Source organism: Passer domesticus, chromosome 3 (genome assembly GCF_036417665.1).
Source record: "Passer domesticus isolate bPasDom1 chromosome 3, bPasDom1.hap1, whole genome shotgun sequence".
Classification (NCBI taxonomy): Eukaryota; Metazoa; Chordata; class Aves; order Passeriformes; family Passeridae; genus Passer; species Passer domesticus.
The window spans coordinates 11,369,016-11,391,967 of NC_087476.1; the positions used below are offsets into that span (position 1 = coordinate 11,369,016).

The 22,952-nt window shown below is 37.4% G+C and overlaps 1 long non-coding RNA gene across 2 annotated transcripts; it reads right to left on the reverse strand.

Annotated features, from left to right (window-relative positions):
- Window positions 1-14,154: 14,154 nt before the first annotated feature.
- LOC135297900 (uncharacterized) lies at window positions 14,155-19,463 on the reverse strand. 2 transcript variants are annotated; one of them, XR_010359828.1, is made up of 3 exons: window positions 19,394-19,463; window positions 15,654-15,772; window positions 14,155-14,285 (listed from the first exon to the last, which is right to left on the reverse strand). It is a non-coding gene; the product is annotated as an uncharacterized LOC135297900 (long non-coding RNA). The 2 variants fall into 2 exon arrangements; XR_010359829.1 differs by having other exon boundaries at window positions 15,654-15,775; window positions 19,394-19,461.
- Window positions 19,464-22,952: the final 3,489 nt, after the last annotated feature.

A 22,952-nucleotide genomic window follows, 5' to 3' on the forward strand; every position in this document is an offset into this window, starting at 1 on the left:
AGCCTTTAATATTTTCCCTTGGCCATGGTGGGCAAGAAATGAGAACACACATGTCACACATCCCCCCAGGACAGGGCAATATCTGTGTATGAAGAGGCTGGCAGCTTGTCTTTTGAAAAGAGGAATCAACTATTTAAGCAACTTCTAAAATCAATTCTGATTCCTGCTGTGAACTGAGGAGCCCCATCATTCCTCAAAGGAGGGCAAGAAGAAGCTTCAGCTGAAGATCAGCCTTCAGGGGAAAATGTTATGACTCCTGCTCCGAGCATGCAAGTGGCAAGCATTTCTGAAGAGAAAGGTAAGGCAGGAAACAGTGAAAAGGAGCAATTCCTCTTGTGGCAAGACTTGTTTAAAGGCAGTATAAGATGAAATGACACCAGCTAGATCCATGTCAAGTCTCTGTTTTGAGCTGAGAGGTAGATTTTTTTATGAGCTGTCTCAAGCAACAACTTGTGTGTTGGGGTATCTGCAATGCCTTGGCAATGAGAAACTGCTCTGTCTACCCTTGGAGCAACGGCATTCAGGGTGTTTGATGTGTTGCACTAATAGAAACCTGGAATCACAGCAAAGCTCCTACTGGTGCTCAGGTTTGCACATGCATTGTGCTGTGGTGAAATTCTTAACAAAAATTCTCTATTGCCAGGAGTGGCAGATGGGACCTTAAATGCTTGCAGGTCTTCTTGACATCTGTGTTTGGATAATTGGAAGTCTGGTAAGATGATTTTTGAACTTTCAAAAGAAATCTTCAGGTTTTCTGACAAAGATCTCAAAAGCTTTGACTGCAGTGGGGGAAGATCCTGAGCACTGCTCAGAGGCCTCTGGGTGCAAGGAGCCACCTCTGTGTGAGACCCAGAGGTCTCAGATACTCTGCAGTCCTGATCCCCTGGCACTTCAAACCCACCAACTACTACTGAGAAATTGCATTTGTCTCAGGGACAAGGTGAAATCATTTGTATGTAGTCACACAGGAAATAAATGGCAGAACTCAGAATGTCATCCTCCTTCCCAACTCCTCAGTACTAATTGATAAGATTTACCACTTTCTGAGGGTGCTTCATGATGATGTTTACGGTTATTTGTGGTTTGCTGTTTATCTGGAAAGAAATTCTACTATTTATTATAAGTAATTTAGGACAGTAATTGTTTCTAATATTTTACCCAGTTCTAAATATAATAATTTTAATAGGTACTGATTCTTTGTAATTAAGGAAAGTTTCATCATTATACTGTTGTTTTAAATAAAGGCTCAGCAAATGTGGATGCAACCCACTAGCTGCCAAAGACCAACAGCCTGATTAGGCAGCAATGTTAAATTTAAAGCCAGGCAGAGATGTTTGACTTTATATGGGTTTTAGATGCATCTGCATCTCTGGGGAGAAGGGCAAGAGGCCTGGGACAGAGAGCAGTAAATCTTTAATTAAAGAACTGCTAACCATGCCTACTACATTTATAAATAACAAAACATTTATCAGAGCTTTTATCTTTTCTTGCAATCATCAGGCTGTACTAGATGTTGACAAAGTCAATGATTTATGCCTCGGATTCTTTTTCATTACCAAATACCAAAGATGTTATTATCAGTGAAATCTTCTGCAACCTAAATCTTGAGGCTTTTGTTGCTCTGCCTAAGGAATATTGTGAGCCTGTCTCACAAGTCATTTTGGATTATGTTGGCCCAAGAGAAAAGATTAAGGCTGCATAATGAAGTTGCATCCAAATGGAAATGTTGAGTGGTTTTCCTTAAAAGGATCAGTGGTTTAAAAAAAGAGAAAAAGGAAAAAAAGAGGAATGTTTTAATTAATTTTAGAAACTAAGATTCCAGTTGCCAAATACTAGATTTGTTCATTATATTATAATTAAATATTTTCAATAATTTTTTTTTTTCATTTCGTGGCTGGAGGAAGATTCTGACACACAGACATATATACATACATATACATGTACACATACACGTATATTAGATATAGAGCCACATACACATCTAAAATGGCTGTCATCACATTATGTGGGCTGCATGGATGCACAGTGTCCCACAACAATTCTGATATTCCCTTTATTATTATGTAGTGCAGTTAATGTTCACCATTACAGTAAGTTTGCCAGTAGTTTGAATACTGAATACTTAAGAAAAATTATAGAATAGTAAATTGGCTGGTTTTCTATGTGCAACCTTTTTCTCTTTATCAAAACAAAGTTTAGACAGGACATTTGCTATTCTGCACTTGTGCTCTCTTGCCTTGACTATCCTGTCAAGAGCCAGCTCTTGGGCTCATTCAGGAAGTTTCAATGTTTTTAATGCAACCACAATGTGTAGCTGGCCAGATCCTTCAGGGAATGAGAGGGCAGGCAGTATCTGACATGTTTTCCAGATACTTCAACAAGTTTGAAGTTCTTCAGACCCAAGAGCACCCAGTCTGTAAGTTAATCACCGATATGTCCTCAGCTGTTGGTGAAAACAAAAATCTGTTGTAAATTAAAGTATTTTTTTCAATAGCTTTACGTGACTTTGCCGTTATTCAGACTGTCTCTGATGTGAGTGTTCATGTTGAGCTTTAGAGTATACTTTTGTGTATGTTTGTAACTGATTGTTTCATTTGACTTTCATTACATCTGACAAGGAAATAAATTACTGTTTTATCAAAGCCTGTGAATTCAGCATTTTTTCCCCAGTTTTAAAATAGGCAATAACAAACCAGCTGAGATGTCAAACTAAACTTGCTTTATCCTGATACTTTTTCTTTCTTTGAGAGGGTGGAGTGAGGTGAAGAGAACATGGGTTAGAGCTGATTTTTCTATTTTACACTATGTTAAACTCCCAGTAACCCCAAAGAAAGAAAAATGTATATTTTCAATTGTACATTCAGAAATGACTGTCTTGGATATACATGAAAATAACAAATGAGCTGCAGAGAAAGGAATATATATCTGGGCTTTCTTATTGTAACTTTGAGTATCTTAGAAAAAGACAAATTAGTAAGAGTAATGAACAATGGGAATGTGGAAAGAGAATTTTCTTACTATTCTTTCTAATAATTTCTAACCTTTTGTGTGTTTTTATTTCTTCTTTTCCTTTTTGTGCCTTTCATATAAGACTGTTTTATTTTAAACCCTGATGGCAACTAAGCACCACACAGAGCTTGCTCACTTCCACCCCACCTCAGTCGGATGAAGAATTAAAAATAAAATTTGTGGCTTGACATAAGAGCAGTTTAATAATTGTAAACAAAATAAAATATAACAACAGCAACAACAGGTATTTTAAAGAAAATATTGATTTCTGAATGCAGTATGCTATGATTTTTTGAACAAATTACCAATATAAAAATGAAGTCAAATTAATATGATTTGCACTATTGTTTGGAATATTATTGTTACAGACATATACCCTGTCTTAATCTAAGCACTACGTAGAACAAAAAGAGTTCACTGATCCTTGGAAAAATGTCCATCATGGTAGGACAACAAGCAAAAGAAACACTCTTGAGATGAAGGATAATATGTACCAGGGACAAGAAAATCTCTACACATTGCTTTCCTACTTAACACTGACATTGCTTGTCAGTGGAGGACAGATTCATGGAGAAATTGGAAGGATTATCAGGAGATTTTAACTGAGATAGTGCACACATTATGAGATGTAAGAAGTCATGAATATGTTGGTGGGAATGAAGGCTGAACTCTCAGTAGCACAGCAAAAATTACAGCCATGAGAAAAACTTTTAAATTGTTTCTGCTCAAAATTAAAAATATATAGGGCCTTTGATGGAATAAATGCATAATAAGAAGCAAAACAAGGACTCTTCCTTCAACCAATATATTTGTGTATGTCAGTCCTGGCTTCTTGGCCTCAGGCCCTAACTAAAGCATGGTTGAAGAGTACTTTTGTGCTACAAGGGAGAGCTGGGAGCATAAGTGAGCACTAGCACAGCACTGTGATGCCAGCACCAGCTCACGCTGACTTTACCAAATTAGGGGCATGGTGCCTGGTCATTGTTCACCCATATGGTTACATTTCAGAACCATTTTGTTGCAAGTCAACTAAACATTTTCCAGAACAATTCCTGGGCATTGTGTGTGAGTTAAACCTGGCCCAGACAGAATCCTGCATAAGCAGTTTGGCTGCAGCCACCCTCTTTGGACAGCATGCTTGAGTATGGCTGGGGCAGGATGGTGCCAGCTGGCCTCAGGGCTGGAGAACATTGACCTGGCAGAGGAAAGAGCTCTGCTCTAGTTTAGTACCTGCATGCAGCATTGGGGGCCATGATCACCCTAACTTACCCTGGCACACTGAGCATTTGGGGGAAAAACTGAGCTCAGTGCAAGGCAAATGGAAAAGTTAGGCAGAAAAATCAACCCCTTGACATACCACCAAAATGCAGGTTAGAAGGACAACATACATGAATCAGCATAAAGGAGCCCTGCAGCCCTGAATACAACCCAACACAGCATTAAGCTGTCTGCTCAGTCTTCCACATTTCCTGTGATTACTCTACAGAATTACCTGTACTACTGTCCTGTAGTGGGTTTTATTTCTCCCTTTCCTTTATAGAATGAAGTATCAAGGACTGCACTATTAACACAAATAATAGGTGTCAAGACTGAGGAGTAAGGAGGACTGACACACAACACAGAATTACTCTATATCTTCATCTCTATACTACACTGGGACATAACTGCTTTTCAGATTGTTGTGTACCATAATGCACACAACACCTGAGGGGCTGAGGAAACAGTATTCATGAAAGACCATTACTTTGCCAGACAGGTACCCTTGGGGTTGTCTCCCCTTGGTCTTCCTCTCCCTCCACTCTCTCTTTAGATCCAGAACAGTCCTTCTGGGCATCTTAATGTTCTGGATCAACAAGAATGATATCTTATTCCAAACTGTCTCATTTATAAACAAAGTGCTGATAGAGTTGACTTACTGGAGAATTACAGACTTCTGTTGATTTCTCCTTGACTTTCCAGAGAATAAAGGGTATGGAAATAACTTAAGAATAGCTTTTAGTTTCAAAATCTCTCCCTCCACCATTTCTACTGCACACAGGCCTGAGGAGGATTCTCTGCTTCTCCTGACAGCTGGAGTCACATCCTTGGATCCTGGTTCTTATTCCAGGCAAGGCCTTTGGGCTTCCTTCAAGGCAGCAACTCTGTATAACCTTGGCTCATGAAAGGATTCTACAGCACAAATCCATTTATATATGTTTTTTGAGAGCAGATTCCTGAAGAAGCAGAGAGGTGCAGCATCTGGACCAGGCAGAGTTTGCTCACCAGACTGCACCAGCTGCCTGGGTGTCGACAAGCTGCCAAATTACAAGAGACCAGTCCAGAAATCTGGCACTCAAAGATCTAGCTCCTTTTTTGTATTTACTGTGTTTCCCCAGCTGTTTTTCCCCCTTATGTTGGTCAATAACTACACAAGTTACTCTATCTACAAATGTGTGACCTGGGCCTATGAGTCTTGTTCTTACCAAGGGTGAAAAAGAGAACTGTTAGCTGGGACATTCAAGAGAAAAGTACTCATGTGCTTCACTGGAACTGTTTCAAAAGTGTGTAGAAATGGAAGACAAAACCTTAGGAAGCAGAAGTTTAGGTTAAACCCCTTTCTGCATGAATTTTAAATAAATATTTGTCAGCTGGCACTCCTCCTCCTGAACATCTTTCATTTTGAATAAATGCTGAGGAAGAGGAGGAGACAGGCAGAAAAACGGGGGCTGACTGGTAGAAAACACACTTATCAGGGGTGTGGGAAACCAAGGCTGGAAGGCTCATAGATCTAACTGAGTTAAAAAGATGTGAACAGCATTGGTAAGAGCAGCTGAACACTTAAAACCAGACCTCAGTGGGTTGTGAGGGCCAGAAGACAGACTGGCAGCTGGGCAGTGTTTGAAAGAGGGTAAATCTTCCAACACCAGTACAGCATGCATTTCACAGATGAATTAGGAAAGGCCTGTGGGAGTCTGCAGCAGTAAGAAGAGTGTGAGCTGAAGGCATGAACGTCTCTGTGAGAAATTTTCTTCACTTTAGCTGTTATTTTTATTGCATGTCTTGAGTAGAGAATTGGGTGAAGAGTATGCTGGAAAAGGAATGAGCACTGAGTGTGGGGAACAGCTGGAGTATTTCTGACATACACTTCTTTTACTTGCCACCCTATTTATGGGGCTGTAGGAATGTGGAGGGGAAAAAAGTTTACAGCTTTAATATTTCTTGTGAGCAAAATCCATACAGGATCCATACTGGAATGTGAGTGCAGAGAACAAAAGGATGTGTCTCTGTGCCAGTGTGTGATTAACTTGAGTGCAAGGTTTGTCTATACTATGATTTAAAGTTTCTGGACTCTTTTCCTTAAGTGTTCGTTACATACAGATGTGCATAAAGCCTTTCCACCCCAAACATTAAATACAACTTTTTGAGGAAAAAGAGCTATACATTTATTTAAATGGATTGGGGTTTTGTTTTTAAAAAGTAAATATTTATTTAATTTTGTTTTTTAGTGTTATAGCCAAAATCAACAGACTGTCTGTTACAAATAGTATTCCAGGTACAAGTAGCTTTTCTTCTGGCATATAACCAAATATTTGGCAGAATGAAGACTTATCCTGCCATGTTTAGTTGAGCAATGGAGGCAGAAATATTTCCTTGATATCAATGGAGATGAGGGGAGCAGAAAAACATAGAGCTTTTTGATCACAAACCTCTGTGGGATAATATGCAAATCATCTTCAAGTCCAGGCTGCCTCTCAAGGATATCTACAGCTTGGTTCATGCTGAGATCATTTGCCCAAGTTTCATCAGAGAGGAGGTTTGCAGTTGGGTTAGAGACAGAAGGAAGGTGGGCATTGCTCTCAGCTGAGGATGCAGATGGGGGGAAAATCCAGATTTGGCACAATATCTCACCTTTGTCCCTGGGTCTGATGTGGGATCACCATGTAGGAGGAAACCTGGTGCACTATGAGGGTATCTCATGAGGCACAGGGTTTGGGGAACACAAGCTCTACCCCAGAGCTGAAGATATAAAGACCTCATGATTAAACAAAGCCCATTGTGATGTTCGTGGGAGCTGTGAGAAACTTGGGTGAGGAATGCCTAAATGAAAGATTGAGCTGGCAGCAGAATAACAATTAATATAGTTTCTTGAAAGAGAGAACCTCACTAGCTTTGCACTGTGGGTCTTCAAGGGACAGGTATGCCACCTCCTGATCAATCTCACCAGAGCCAGCAAAATGAAGAAATACAAGAAATTCTACCTTCATGAGAAAATTGCATGCTTGAGTCCTCATCCTTGCCTACAAAAGGGGGTGCTGATCTAAGGAAATGCAGTGATAAAAACTTAGGCTTGCCGTAAGTATTTGGTTCTATTGAATAGTCAGCTCCTGCTTTGATGTGATAACTAGCTATAGAAACAATTAGAATTACTTCTATAAGGACAGTTTGTGATCAGCTACAAAAATAAATTCAGACTGTTAGAGCTTTTATTTCCATTCACTGTTCTTGAGTATTTGTGCAGTCAAAGATCTATGAAAAACTAGAATCTGTCCAGAAGCCACACTTCATTTGTTCAAGAGAGAAATTTCGTTTAGGGATTAAATTGGTATAATTCTGAAGCACTGAAGCCAATAGTAATTTTGCAGATGATTTGTATGGGAACATGACGAGGTCTTTCCCAAAGATATAATGTACAATTTTGTGGTAGAATAATAACGGAAAAGACAAATCAAAAAGTTAAAATAGTACTCTCCTTAAGTCAAGTAATTAACCCATAACTCTTTGAACAAATCATAGGTCAGATTGCAAAGAGATAATTTTTAAGAGCTAATAATTTAGGAAAGATTCTATAATTTGACTGGATAACGGCAATCTTTTGAACACCAAATATTTGATTGAAATTATTTACAGACAATTTTTTCCTACCTCTATAACTGATACATCCTAACACAATAGAAATAATGGTATTTAATGTAAATGTGCAATCATAATATTTATTGGATAACATACTTCCAATACCAGCACAGTATTTTAGAATGCAAATAATGGGATTTGATAAAATAATAGTACAGCAGTTGTGATGTTTTTGTACAGTTAGAAGTACCTTTATTCTCTAATACAATTAATTTTACTATTTATTTGCTCTTGGGATAAAACATTTACAGTCAGAATTGAAGATTAATGTAGGATAATAACACAAAATGGGGGTAAAATATGGTATCAGTTTGTGTAATGGCATGTTACATGCAGCTGTTTTGAATTATATTACCTTTTTATTGATGTGTCCAGAATTTTTTTTACAGCTTAAGCATATGGGGGCTTTTAAATCTACCAAGTATAGCAAATTACAGATGAATTGGTCCATGAGGATGGTTTAAAAAAAGTTTCTAAAGGTATATTGTTGAAATTATAACATGAAAAAAGCAGAGGTACTGGAGGAAACTTTGACCTACTGGAATTCCGTTTAAACTACTGTAACAGTAGTCATATTGTGCAGTCAGTCTATTGCAGCATTTGCTTCTTGATGAGACTGTTACTTAGACTACTTAGACAATGTTAAGAAATAAGTGCATTAATAGCTATTTAATGTTTCAAACAACAATTCCAGCCTTGTCTTCCATTCTAAAAATTATGAATTTTTAACTTGGATTAACTAAAATATACACACAACCCTGCAGTAAAAGTGGGCATTAAAGACAGGGTACTGACTGAGAGGTAAATAAAAATGGTCTGGTAACCTTTTCCATAACATTTAGTAGTAAATCAGATGTGTCTTACCTTGATGTGTCAAAATGGTGGGCTGCCATTAGTTGCACTAAGATATGGCTGTATTCTTGCACAAATAAAAGCAAATCCTTGCATAAGGCATTGTGACTTGCCTTCCAAACTGGAAGCCTGCCCACTAAAATGCTGTTGTTACAGTTATAGAACCATATAATTTACCTTAATTAGTTTTCCTTTCTGGATTTTACTGGCTCCTGCTGTTTCCCTGAAGTTTCATTTTCTATAGAAATTACAGTGTTCTATAATGTACTATATAAATAAGATGTACAGTATCAGTAGAAGAAATGCAAAGTTCCAGACATTTATTTTCAGCACAAGTCAAAACTGATTTGTAGAGGGTCACAGATAATCCTTTACTTTACTACCAGTCCCACTTCAGGAAGTCCTGTAGGTGTCTTGATATTTATGTCATCACTCTATTGGTTATTGATGCTACAGGATTAGGAATTTCTGTGGGTTCCCTTCCCTTATGCACAAGGGTAATATGTTTAGAAAATGAATAAAGGTGTCACCCAAGTTAATAAGACATTAAGCAATCTAGTTTCACATTTTTACATTTTAAAGATAAATATATGCCTCATTTTTACAGATGCAGAAATCTACATTTCACAGGTCATTTTTACATTTTTAAAAATTAAAAAATAATGCAATATTTGTTTCTCAACCAGTTTGCATTACTCTGATGCAACAACCCTCAGTAAAAACTATTTTTAACTTCTCTGAGATCTTGCACAGCCAAGTCATGCATGATCTAAACCAGGTCAACAAATACAGGGCCATCCTCTTGTTACCTTAGATATGCTAAGCTCTGCTTTAATGGTTGATTGCATGACTATCACGTTCCATTTGGAAGTCTTTCCAATTTCTGCCTGATTTCCAAATAGACAACAGAAGGAAGAAAGACACAAAAATTCTGTCTGAAAGGTTGAAAAATAAGGGAAAAATGACCTGCTGTTAGAGAATGAGCATCAGTCAGAAGTTTGCTTTAGCTCTGAACAAATAATTCCTGATTGAGAATACTGGTAGTGATCTGTAGCACTGTGGGAAATATAGAACCATGCTCACTCCATTTGGGTTGAAAGGAACCTTAATGTAAAGAAATTGAAAGTTTCTGTCCTGATGATCTTGATAGTCCAAAAACTCTTGCAAAAGACAAATTGGAAAAGTGGCCTACACCAGTTATCCCATTTCAACTTCAGGGAAAATCAATCACTGGGAAGGACAGGAATACTAGAAGCACAAGGATTTATTGTGGCAGAACATAAGTCACAAAGGTATGATTCTTATTATTCTATAAGTTATTTGCAAAATCAAGAATCAGAGGTTGTTTTAAAGTGAATATGTATTGAGAAATATCTCTATACATCTTTGGTTTTGAACAGTAGGAGTGTGATTTATATTTATTGTTCTGTGACTCCACTTCTGTGCTGCAGCAATGCCATTATTTTAAGTCAGTAAAAAACTACAGTGACCAAGGGGCAGAACAAATCTGATGATTGCGTGAAGCTTAGCAGACGAATGCTCTGAGACATCCATTCTCTTCACTTGCTGAGGTAGGCACTGTGTCAAAAGACACTTGATGGGCATCCTTAGATACTTCAAATATTTGCTGCTTTCCCTAAGCTCAACTTCTACCTTAAATTGTATCTGTGGATGGAGATGTAGTCATGTCTTGATATTTCCATATATCTCATATAGAGGAAGTGTCTGATATAAATGGGGTGAAATTCACTTTATAAGTTCTTTTCTCTTTTTGTGTATTACAGAAAAGGACTTAGATTTCTAATCTAGAATAGGTGAGAATAAATGCTTTTAGATATTTAAAGATATGTAAAAAAAAGGTACTTCTGTTTTACTCTAGGTTCTCCCCCCAAGAATGGAAAACACAGTACAATTATAGGACAATGTAAAATTGGCAGTATAATCTATCCAGGTTTTTGTTAATCTAGGCTATCCCATTATGTTCACTATGCAACCTTACTGAGAATTATATTATTATCAAATTTATCAAGAAGATGCCTTGAAAAAAAAAAATTGGGTTTTACTTAGTGTGCAAGTAGATCTTTCTTTGGAATGAAGTGAATGCTTTCAAGGAAAAATCTTATTACTATGTTTATTAGCCATCAGCTATCATATCTTCTGAGTGCTAAAATTCCAATCAAAGCAGGGTGTGATATAGGACACAGAGCCTTTCTCAATAAGGCTCCTTGGGTTGTTAGTTATCACGTCATATGACCATAGTCACCGCAGGTAGAGTATCTCAAGGATATCTGTGCCCCTCCTGGTTATACATGGCAGATAAGAATGACCTGGAAGGCAATGTGGACAGCTAAATTTATGAAGACCACTATCTGTAAAACATCTGTCTGAGCACCCCGCCAAAAACCCACTGTTGGCTGGCTGGCTGGCAATTACACACAAACATGCTGTACCTGTATGTCAAATACAAACCAGCTGCAAGATCACGGTGCTGATTCATCTGCCCAGCACACCACAAGCAATTCACTTGACTTATGATGAGACAGAGTTGAGCTGCGTGATGGAGAAACAAGAACAGTAAATCGGCTGCCAGTCAGCTATGCCTTTAACTGGATGAATATCCTTGGATAACACAACCACATGTGCTGCTAGTGAGCTATTACCTACCCACAGGACCTTCAAAAGGTTGAAGGAAATAAACTACTGAAATTGGGTGTTGTCTTTCACACAGTTAACCGATCAGAAATTAGCTTTTCAAAGGGTCAAAAAAAGCATGTGTTTGCAGCAATATTTACAGACATCTGCACCATTTTAATGATAACCATTGCATCTGTGTTGGCAAACCCAGACACGTCTTGGTCTGAGCTCTTCTGGATGACTCTTCTTCTCTTTACACTCTTCTGCAGTGTAAATCCTTCTGGGCTCTTCACCTCCCTGGGATTAGAGGATCACAAATCAAAGGTCAGAGCAGAGCTCAAAGCTACAGTAATTCAAAGATCTTAAACTTGAGCACCTCAAAATCTCTGTTTCTGAACCATGTTGAAGTTATTCCATGTTAAAAGTTCAGGAAAATGCTTTTTCTACCTTTCTTGTGCTCAGATGTTAATAAGTTTCTAAGTAGAACCTATGAATTAGGTAACCATATTCCACTAGAACTCAATACAGTAACCCTCAGCTAAAAAGAGCTGTCAGTGACTCTAGGCAAGGGTGAGAATGGAAACCATTAAAACCATACCTTTTATTGCTAAAAGTTGGGGAATAAATATGCAATATAATTATGTCTGCTCTAAAGGAAGCCATCTGTCCAGCTTCTCTTGTACTAAGCCACACTGATGGTGCTCAGAAACCAGTGTGTATTGTATTTACATGTCATGGGATCCTTGTTATCTTCAAAGGATTTGGGTTTATGCCCCTGAAAGTCCTGGTCTATAGAACCTTTGGTATTTCCTTTGGGATACAACTCTTCTACTGAACAGAAAATGTTATCGGGAAGTTCTTTTCCTTTCCTCTTAAATTTTACATTTTTTTAAAACTAGCCTGGGTTTTTTTTTTTTTTTTGGTTTGGTTTGGTTGGGTTTCAGGTTTTTATTGCTCTACTAAATAACTCCTATTTCATTAACTATGCCCATCCTGGGAATGGACTCTTCAGCTACTGCTTCCCTTAGCTATATATGTTAGAATTCTTAATATTTAAAAGGTTAACTTTTCTTTCCCACCCTCCCCTTGATTTCCACATTGTGCCTCTTTATACCACCAGGCTAAAGCCAGGGCTGAAACAAGAATTGTTGAAATACCATGAGTATTTACGATGTCTGGAACTTTCTGAAATACTGTGAGAAAGCCCATTCTTGTGAGACTTCCAGCTCGGTCTTAAGATTCAGATAAGATCAGGATAACAATCCAAACTTAGTGATATTTATCCCCATCTTCGGAGATTTCTTCATCCCTATTAAAAAGAAATATATATTACATAGTATATGCATCACTGTGATGCATTTTGTCCTCCCATACTTTTTCATCCTATTGAGTTCAATGTCCTTTAGCATCATTAATAAATTGAAACAGATTTAGTCTGTTGTTCTTGATTCCAAGATAACAAAATGCACAAAAAATTGTAAGACCATATTCAGACTCAGAAGACATACACTTCAGTTTCTGAGATGATAAGCAGGTCACTGTCTCCACAGTCCCACCCTGGTTTCCTACTCAATTCACACTCTTGCACAGCTTCTTCTGTAGCTCTGATGTCTAAACTTCCCCTGCTTAGTATCAGAACAGAACTTGGCCCATAGAAATCATATCTATAAAATTTTGGCAGAAGACCCACAAACAAAGATGGTTTTTATAAAAATGCAGCCCAAAATGAGCACCATCACCCAGCATTCTATCTCCCATGTAAGCCAGTCTACAGTGTGATCATCTTCCATTCTTCCCCACTGCACACATCTGGATAAGCAATTATGAAAATCAGAATCATGAAAAAGTCCACATTTTATGCTTGCTGAAGCTGTCACATCTCAACATTGTGATGTCTGGCACCATATAAATGTCAGATGCAATTGACAATGTAGGTGCATTCATGAAAAACACCTTAGTCTATTGACATTTTGAGGGGAAAAAGCTTCATTTTGGAAGACAAGAATTTCAGGAAGACTGACAACTGAATACAATTATGTTTCATCTGCATTTGCCACCATCACGACGCCAGTCTCCTGTGGGGATCTTGTCTGGTTGCTTTCCCTTTGGCTGTTACAAACATTCTTTCAAAACTATACACTTTTAGAAACCTGAATATCTAATGATCTCCACTACTAATTCTTGGCAGCTTCTCTTTGTGCTGAAGAAAAAAGAAAAAAATTGGCATTTTAAGTATCTTTTTGTGTCTTGTTCCATTATAATACATTACATTTTGTCTTATCTCAACTTCCAAAATTGATAGGAACTGTATACCCTGTATTCTTATTCAGCTGCTAAAAATTGTTAGAAGGTCCAAACCTGAGTATACAGTGATAGCTTTCCACTGATTTTCATTGAAACAGATTGGGTCCTCATAAAGATAATTAAGCAGAAAAACCTGGGTCAAATTTCAGCTGGTTTTTTTTTTTTCCAGTGGTACATTATACATTTGTCTGGTCTCAATAGCATGCAACAGATTTTGAATATTAGGTGATGAAGGCAGGACTTCAAAATGTTTGAGTGTTCATCTCAGAAAAACACTCAGAAATCTGTCTGCCTGGCATATCTGCTAAGTCTGTAAAATAACAAAAGTAGAAATTTAATGTCAGCAATGTTAACATGAGATCTCTGGTATATTGCAATTCTCACTGGATTTATGCAGTTCTTTTTTTTTTTTTTCCCTCTTCTTTCCATGCCTTTTCCTTGCCTTCATGTTGAATTTAGGAATTTGCAGCTGGTTTTTGGGTGGAGGCAGATGAGAGGACGGGGCTTCTTTCTAGGCTTGGTCCTCAAATCTCAGGCCAGACCGTGATCCTCAAATCTGTATGAGAAGAATCCTTTCTTTAAAATTCTCGTTCATCCTGAGCAAAAGAGGAATTAAACATTTCAGCAGAAACTTTCTTTTCCTCAGAAACACTTTGGTATAGGCTCTTCATAGGTGATCTTATCATGAGACGACATACTAACACACTAATTTTTATGTGCACCAATCAATTTTGGCATTAACTTTTTTCTAAGGTCCAAAACCAATTTATAGCCAAAAAAAGTCCTTTGTAGTTCAGCTCCACAAGAACCACATGGTTTAAATATCAAGTCTTTCTTAAAGGTGATTTTTCTCATATGTTCAAAAGCATGGCTTGGACAACATCTACAGAGAACAATTTAGATCCTGTCAATAATGAAGAAAACACAAAAAGGTTTCTCAATGAGAAAAATGCTGCAGACACATCATGTACACTCCTCTGAAATGTGGATAGGCCCTTTATTCACCAGCCTGATGTGAAGTTTCTGTATCATGCTGCTGCTTTCTCTTGGTTTTATCTTTCCACTCTTCATCCAGCATTTTTTGGGACACAAAACAGCCCAGCCAGTACAGCTGGAGACAAGGGTTGGATCTAGGTGAGAGAAGAGTCATTCAGACTCCTGCTGGAGACTGCTGCAAAGGACTTCAGAGGAGCAGGAGCATTAATAGGCCACTTCCAGTGGGACAGTGAAAGCTTAGGAAATTTAAATTGGTTCACAGTTTCCAGAAATCAATTCCCTTTGTCATAAATCATTTAATGACATAGACACAGGGCCTGATTTAAAAGATGTTTTCTTTTTATTTGTCTGGGGTTGCCAATGTGTCTTTACTCAAAGATGAAAATGCATCTGGTTTTGTACTAATTCAGAACAAATACAAAAAGAGACAGTTCTCTACACTGTGATAAAAACCATGTAACATATTACATAGGAGAAATTGCACAAGTAGATGCAGAGATTAAAAGCTGATTAGTAATCTAACAATCAATTAGTTAATCACTATTATTTGTGTGAGAAAGGGGTACAAATCCTCTGTCAGACCTAAAATATTCTGGGCTATGCATATTTTTAAGGATATGAGTAAACACAGTCCATGGTCCAAAGAAAAAACCCACAAAATTATGTTTATAAAGTAATAGTAAGGAAAGAAAAAGAGAAGAATTATAGGAATAGCAAAATCCCCAGGCACTGTGGGGAAAGCATTTAACATTTATTTGTTCTGATTGATTGCATGCCCATGGGTGAGCTAGTTCTGTTCAGCTTAGCCAGTCAGGGCAGGTCAGCTACAAGTGAAGGAGCAAACCACAAGCACATTATGTTAATCAAAATGGGCACTAATGTTAGGTGTCACACAGAATTCCTAGTATTCCAATGAAATCTTAATCAGAAAAATGTATTGATTTGATTTCACTAATTTTCTGACATACCTTTGTGCCAAAGTACTATCTTTGAAATGTTTTGTTGTTATTCAGAATTATCTTTTCATTTATCCACAAGTGAATTGACACAATCTTGGTATCAGCTGGATAGCTCAACATCTGCTAATCTGCTGAAAGAATGAGCAATTTGAAATAATCAGCCAATATTTCTGAACTGATTTCCAAAGAGGAGCAGTGAGCTGGATATGCCATGAGGGAACTCTTTTTCAATTCAGTAGTCTTGTGCAGGGATGACTTTTATATAGGATATACAGTTCTTTAGCAGAGACTGAAAATAACAATTCCTGAAGAAAAAAAAATCTATTTCTGTTTTTACAATTTTAAATTGTAGCTTCATGTTTCACCTTTATTCCAAAACCTCTATGTCACATGCTTCAGTTTAAGAATAATTAAATAACGGTCTACAGCATGGAACCACTCAATAATTGAATACGCACATTAAATTCTGTCTGATGGGCCTTCAAAAGTACACATTAAATTCTACATAAAGTTCAAAACACACCTTAATTCTAACTGCATAAAACTTTGTATATGTGCCCATATGTATTGGGTACACAGAGTAAAGGATTTTTAATGCATGGATGTCTCTCTTCTACTCCGAAAGTTCCATATAAAACAGGGAAATAGCAAGGCCTCTAAAGGGTTTCTTGGATACTTGCTCTTCTTCCTTACTAGGATATAGAATTTTCTGTTTGAATGGGAGTAAAAAAATAAAAAAGTATAGTGGATATGTGATTTATATTGTGCACATAGAATTGGTTGTAGCAAAATTGTTATCAAAGAGGAAGGGATTGCAGGTTTGGGGTTTTTTTTTTTTTTTTTTTACTGAATGGCACTCATTCCAGAATCAATTAATCTTCTCTGGAAGTTCATGCAGCTGCCAGATACACTCAGAGGAGTGTGCTCTGTCCTCTGGTCTCCTATGGCTCCTCCTGGATCCTTTGTGTGCCTGGGCTCACAAGGAGCAGCCTTGGCAGGTCCTTGATGAAAATGCAGCCTTAAAGGAAGCTTAGACCTGGTTCATTACTAGCCTTTAAGGAAAGAAAGAAGCTACATCTGGAAATTGCAGAAAGGCTGTAATTCACGCAAGATAAAGTTGGATGTATAACATAAATAGAATTGGAAAGTTTGTGTGGTTTCAACAGATTGGTCTGTTAATGTATGGCCTGGTGTAGCCAGCTGTATTTAAATATATATACACACACATGTATACACACAGATATGTATATACTTGTAGACATTACAAATCTTAGAATGACAGAGTCAATCTTGGAAGTGAAATTCAATTTAAAAAGACACACTTTTGTCCAGCTTCTCACTGTAAAATATAAAGAAAAAGAACCTTCTAAAGTAATAAGTCTTTCCCTGTTACTTATTAGTAACTATATCATTTTATCACTATTCCTCTTTATTCACTACATAAATGTCCTCATTAGATATTGACTCTAATAATGTTTTGAAGCCTGGAAGGAGAAATTTCTGACTTTGAGGTACCAAGAGTTCCAGAAAGATTATTAAATTTTGAGAACAAAATAATTTAGAAAGTAATGTTATGGCTGTGTGTAAAATGTTCTTTTATAGTCCATCTGAACACTAACACCTCATTTGCCAGCACAGTCCCTGAAAAGCTGCCTCAACTCTAAAGAAATAAAAGCCATACCAGACCCTGCAAAGCCAGAGCTTAACTCACTATACAAATGTGTGCTTAAATATAAAAACTTACAAAAAAGTTTCCCAATCAAAAATGAATGTGGAGGTCTTGATACTGAAAGTTTAATAAGCATTTAAAAGCTGCTTTGTATGAACTGGTAGGAAATGCTCACTTTAGGTTTAATGACTTTTCTCTAATTAAATTTTCCATAATTTATAGCAGATGAAGGCCCCTTGCTGACTGTCCTTTACAGTGTGATCATGCCCTACCTTGTATCTATCCAAACATCCTCTTGAATTATCCAACTGTTAAACAATTTGGTGTCAAAATGTTTCTGGATTGGTACTTAGAGTTTTTATGTTTCTCGCTTAACGCTGGTTTGTAGTTTCTCTGTACATAAATACATCAACCTGCATTAAAAACAGAGACTTTATCTACACAAGTTGCTTGGGGAGTAACTTTCCGTGGTGCATAGGACAAGAAAAAGCATTGTTTTCTCTTTGATTTAAAGAGTTGATTTGCAAAGGTTTACTTTCAAAGCTTCTGTTTCAAATGTCCTAACTCCAGAGATTTTATATATTGCCCACATTTACTTATCCATGTTTACAGTCTGATTTATAAACTGCATGCCTTGTGACTCAGCAGGAATCTTTGATTTACTACAACACTTTAAAAGTAAGATTTTTAGTAGTTCAGTATTTAACTGAATTCAGAGAAATTACAAATGAGTGAATGAATAATTCTTGTTTCTGTTCTGTTTTGGTTCTCTCTTTTAGAACTTTTAGAACTATTGTAGAATATACAAGAAAAAATTCACTGTGAGAATGAGGGAATTTCAAAAAGTAAAGTTAACCAAAACCCTCCAGTAATTAGTTTCTACGTTTTGAATGTCAGTAAGAACAGGCTTCTAAATCACCTAAATACATTGGAAAATACTATTTTTTACCTCTGCAGTTGAATAAAGCCTTTTTCTGTGTATTCAACAGATGCACTGTCTGAGCTTTCAATTTGCTTCTGAGCCATCAATATTTTGCAGATGGTTTCTCCAACTGGGGTTATATACACACCCTTAATTCTCATTATTGGCGTAAAAAGTCTCTGACAGAGATGTCTGGGATGTTCATTTATGTTAAGTGCTTTAGAAGAAATAATAAAGAACTGCCCAGAGTAAATGCAATTCCATATTCTCTGTTTTCTGCCTATTAACACAAAGGTACAAACACAGTTACTCAGAACAGGAATTACCTACAATTCTCTATTTCTCTTTCTCTTTACTAAACAGGCACTTCAGATCTTTAGGATCTGCTTGCATTTTGCTATGTTTTGTAATATGAATGGTTAAACCAGCTTTTGAGGAGTAAACCTTTCATTAACCTCATGTGAGAATTCTTATTTCACAACATTAATTGAGTTTTAGATCACTGATATGTGAATAGGAAAAAAGCCATAACAAAAGAAAGCCATAAGAAAGCAGTTCTATTCTTATATTAGTTACTCTGGGATTAAAAAAAAAATTTCATTGTGTTCCTGGTCTGCCCACCCTTGTGGGGCATTTGCAGACAATCTGAGTGAGAATGTGTGGCCAGGGAGACTGTACAGATAATCAGCTGTTTCTAAATCAGTCCCTGTCCTGGCCATTATATTGAGTACTGATGAGGGCAGAAAGACAATAGAAGCTGTCACTTCAGCAATGACACATATCCCATATCCCTTTTCGAGTTTTTTCCTTTGGGGGTGAATGTATTTAAATACTCTGGAACTGAAAACTGCTTTGTGGATGAGAAATATTGATAAAACATGTCTTCCACCATGTGATAGAAGCCAAATAAGTAATAATTTGTTTTGTTACACAGAGGTATGGAGGCCTCAGGTATTTTTCCAATCTTTTTTGCCTGCTCATACAACCCTGTCTGCTCATTCCATCGAGTCTAAACAACCACACACTAGATGGCATCAATTATTGTGCTCATTGCCATGTGCAGATATTTCAAGCACAGGAGACCTCTATATATATGAAAATTACTTGAACTAATTTTGCGTTTTTTAATGTGCAGTCATCAAAAATGAATGTACTTACAGTGAGAAAATTCAGCCCCTCAGAGCCAGAGAAGGAACGTGAGAAAACATCCCCATCTAGTGGTGTTCCCACCTCGTGCCTTTGGGAAGGTAATTCGGGAATTGGAACAGTGACATCACAAGGCAGGTTCCATCAGTGACGCCACTGTGCTGGGATAACTGGGAGCAGTTTCATGTATAAGCAGAACCCATCTTAATGGGGTTTTTTTTGTTTTTTTTTAATGAAAGGGAAAACTGTGCATTACAGCTGTGCACCCGACCCTTCAGATGCTGCTGCAATTCAGCCCAGAAACTGGAAATTTTACAAGCTTAACTCTCATGTCCCACTGCTCTCATACTGAAGTATTTTGATTATTTTCCAAAGACTCAATCATGATTTCAGTTCCTGAGGAAAAAAAGACATATTTCCTCAAAATTTCATATTATCACCATTTAGAGAAACTCTCTAAATCTATCCCTCTTAGAATGATATAAGGAACTCAAAAGAATATCAGTTTAAGATCATGGTAAATTAAATTATACTACATATCTGAGAATTTTATTGCAAAATATTCAAATTATGAATGCAAAAAATAAAGGAAGATACAATCCAATCTGACCTGGGTCCTGACACTGCTTCGTGTCCTTGGAACACCATATTGATCCAAGAAGAAAATCCCACAGCTGCTTTCTACAATGGGAAGCAAACAGGAGCAAGAGGAATGGTTTCCTGGTTTCCTGTACCCATAGCTTGGTAGGTGGAAAAGAAGACCACAGAAATTCCATGAATTCAAGGAAATTTTTTTTATTTTTCCACAACGTAAGTGAAACCAAAATTTGCCCTTTGGTACCAGAAATTATCCTGAGAGATTCTCCTCTATAGAACTAAGTTCATGTAGACACTACAGACCTCTGCACACACTGAGAAAGGATTTTCTATTTCAGATGTAGAAATACATAATAAATAAACTATGGTAGTGTTTATTAACACACAACAGACACAGCTGTGAAAGAAAAACAGGGAAAACATTAAGTCTTCTCTATTCCACAGTAACAAAATTCAGAAATCAAGATTTTTTAAGACATAGAGGAAAGATACAGACAGGATAAGTCAATGTACAGAAAGACATGAAGAGGCAAAGGCTGTCTTACAGTGTATGAGTGTGTAAACCACTTACTCCCACTTAATTTCTTAAATATTTTTTGGGGTTTTATAGTTCCTGGATCCCTTTGCAGAATTAAGAAAAATTAAAGGTTAAAATATTATGTTATTTTCTTGTTTCCATAAGCCTTGCTGAGTTCCTTGTTTGTGTGCTCTTCATTAAACAGACAGTCTTTATGATGTGATTTTCTTTCAAAATGAGCATTTCTGCACATTCAGCCCTTCAATGGACACTCCAATATACACTTTATGCCTTTAAGTGCTCTTGCTCTCCACAGAACTACATTAAAGGTAAAAAAATCCTTCTATGCAAACTGAAATTATTTTCCTGCATGTGTTGCATTACATGCAGTAACTTAGACATTTTCTACTTTAACATCTTTAATAAGAAGCATCAATATCAACTTTTAAGGAGAGGGAAGGAATTTTCTTGTCCAAAGACTGCCTGAGTAATAGTTGTCTTAGTCAGTCTGATCCCATGGCCTAAGCATGGACTTTCTGGGGTTCACAATCTGAATTCTAATAGTAACAAGAAGTCATTATTTACAGTGATCCTGCAGCTTTGCACCGAACTTAATAAGCTTGATAACTCTGAGTTCACCTGTTCATTAACACTGGAGACACTTTGCTGCCAGACTGTGAAATCCACCCTCAGCAGCGTGACCATAAACAATTGCCAATAAGTTATTTCAAGTTGGGTTTTGTTGCTGATAAGCATTACACCTTAGTGCCAGAAAGTAAAAGCCTGAGCTCCTTGGAGCCATCAGGAGAACTTTTTCTTGTTTCTATGGGTTGATGATTTTATCTGAAAGCTCTTATCTTGAAGTATATAATAGACTTTATAATTGTACCTCTTTTTACAAAATACAGAGACATAAAGCCATACACGGAGCCATAGCTTAAATTAATTTACTCTGCAAAGCAATACAGTAAGGAAGGGAATATTTGAAAGGGTATTTGGAAAAAGCTGTACATTCCCAGAAAAATTTTAGAGTGGTGGTTTGCTGTTATGCAACTTGGATGTGAATTTTCATAATCTTGTGTTTAGCCAGTAGTCGATCCTGCTGTAAGGGCATGGAAGTGACAGGAGAGGGCAGCAGAACACAGCTATGACTCCAGAGCTCGAGCAAATGCGAGGATTTTTAAACACGTTATTTGTATGCTTGAAGGTTTTGCAGTATTCTGCTTCATTCTGGCCATGCCTGTGTGCATGACTGAAAAAAGCGTTTAATTGTAGCTATTAAGTTGTGAGTAGAAAGCCAAGAAAGATACAAAGCTCTCTGAAGAAATCTAAATTCAGCCTTTGATAAGAAAATTCTACTAACACTGCATTTACCCTTTATTTCATTTAATTAAAGGACACATAGGCTCAGGCTTACAGAGGAGGTACTAGGTCCCTATTCTGTATTTTTTGAATCTGAAGAGAATGCATCTTGGTTTACTTTGGGAGAATATTTTAAGGCTCCTTGTCCTGGTTTTGGCCAGGATAGAGTAAATTTTCTTCTAGTACCTGGCACACTGCTGTGGTTTGGATTTAGGATGATAACAATATTGATAACACACTGATACTTTGGTTGTTGCTGAGCAGGGCTTGCACAGAAGCAAAGCCTTTTCTACTGCTCACCCCACCAGCAATGGGGCTGGGGGTGCACGAGCAGCTGTGAGGGGACACAGCAGAGACAGCAGACCCCAGCTGGTCCAGGGGATGCCTGAGAGCACACAGAGTCATGCTCAGCAGTTAAACCAGGGGAACCTGGGCCAGGGGCTGCTGCTCAGGGAAAGATTGGGCATCAGTCAGTTGGTAGTGAGGAATGGTTTTTCATTTGCATCATTTCTTTTTCTTGGGATTTACTTCTCTTTTTTGTTATTTTCTTTCTCATTTATGAATACTATTTCTGTTATTTTTTAATTATTATCATATTTTATCTCAACATACCTGTCTTCTCACTTTTACTACTCTGATTCCCATTCCACCCTGAGGAGTGAGTGAGTGGCTGTGGGGAGCTGCTAGTAGCCCACAGGGATTAAAACATGAAGTAAATATTTAGAACTTTATTGTCAATGTCATTCCCTGGCCTTGAGATTGTTTTTTATTTGTGTGTATTTTCCCTATATACTTCCCCAGATAAAACCCCTGCATGTTCATCCTGGAATCCATTGGTATGCCCTTGGGTTCCCTGCTCATGTAGAAGGGAGACAATCTCAAGCCTCTGTGCTTCTGCTGTGTGGCGATGTGAGCTGAGGTCGTGCTGCAGGTGCTGCAGGTGCCAAGCTCAGTTTGGGCATTTTCACTGCTATTTGAGACTAATACTGACCCTTCTGTCCTGTTGTGCCACTGGCATGCCTATTGTATGGACATGGCAAATTAATTTCTCCTGTAAACTCTGGTATCTGAATTGGTTCATATTTATTGTACTGA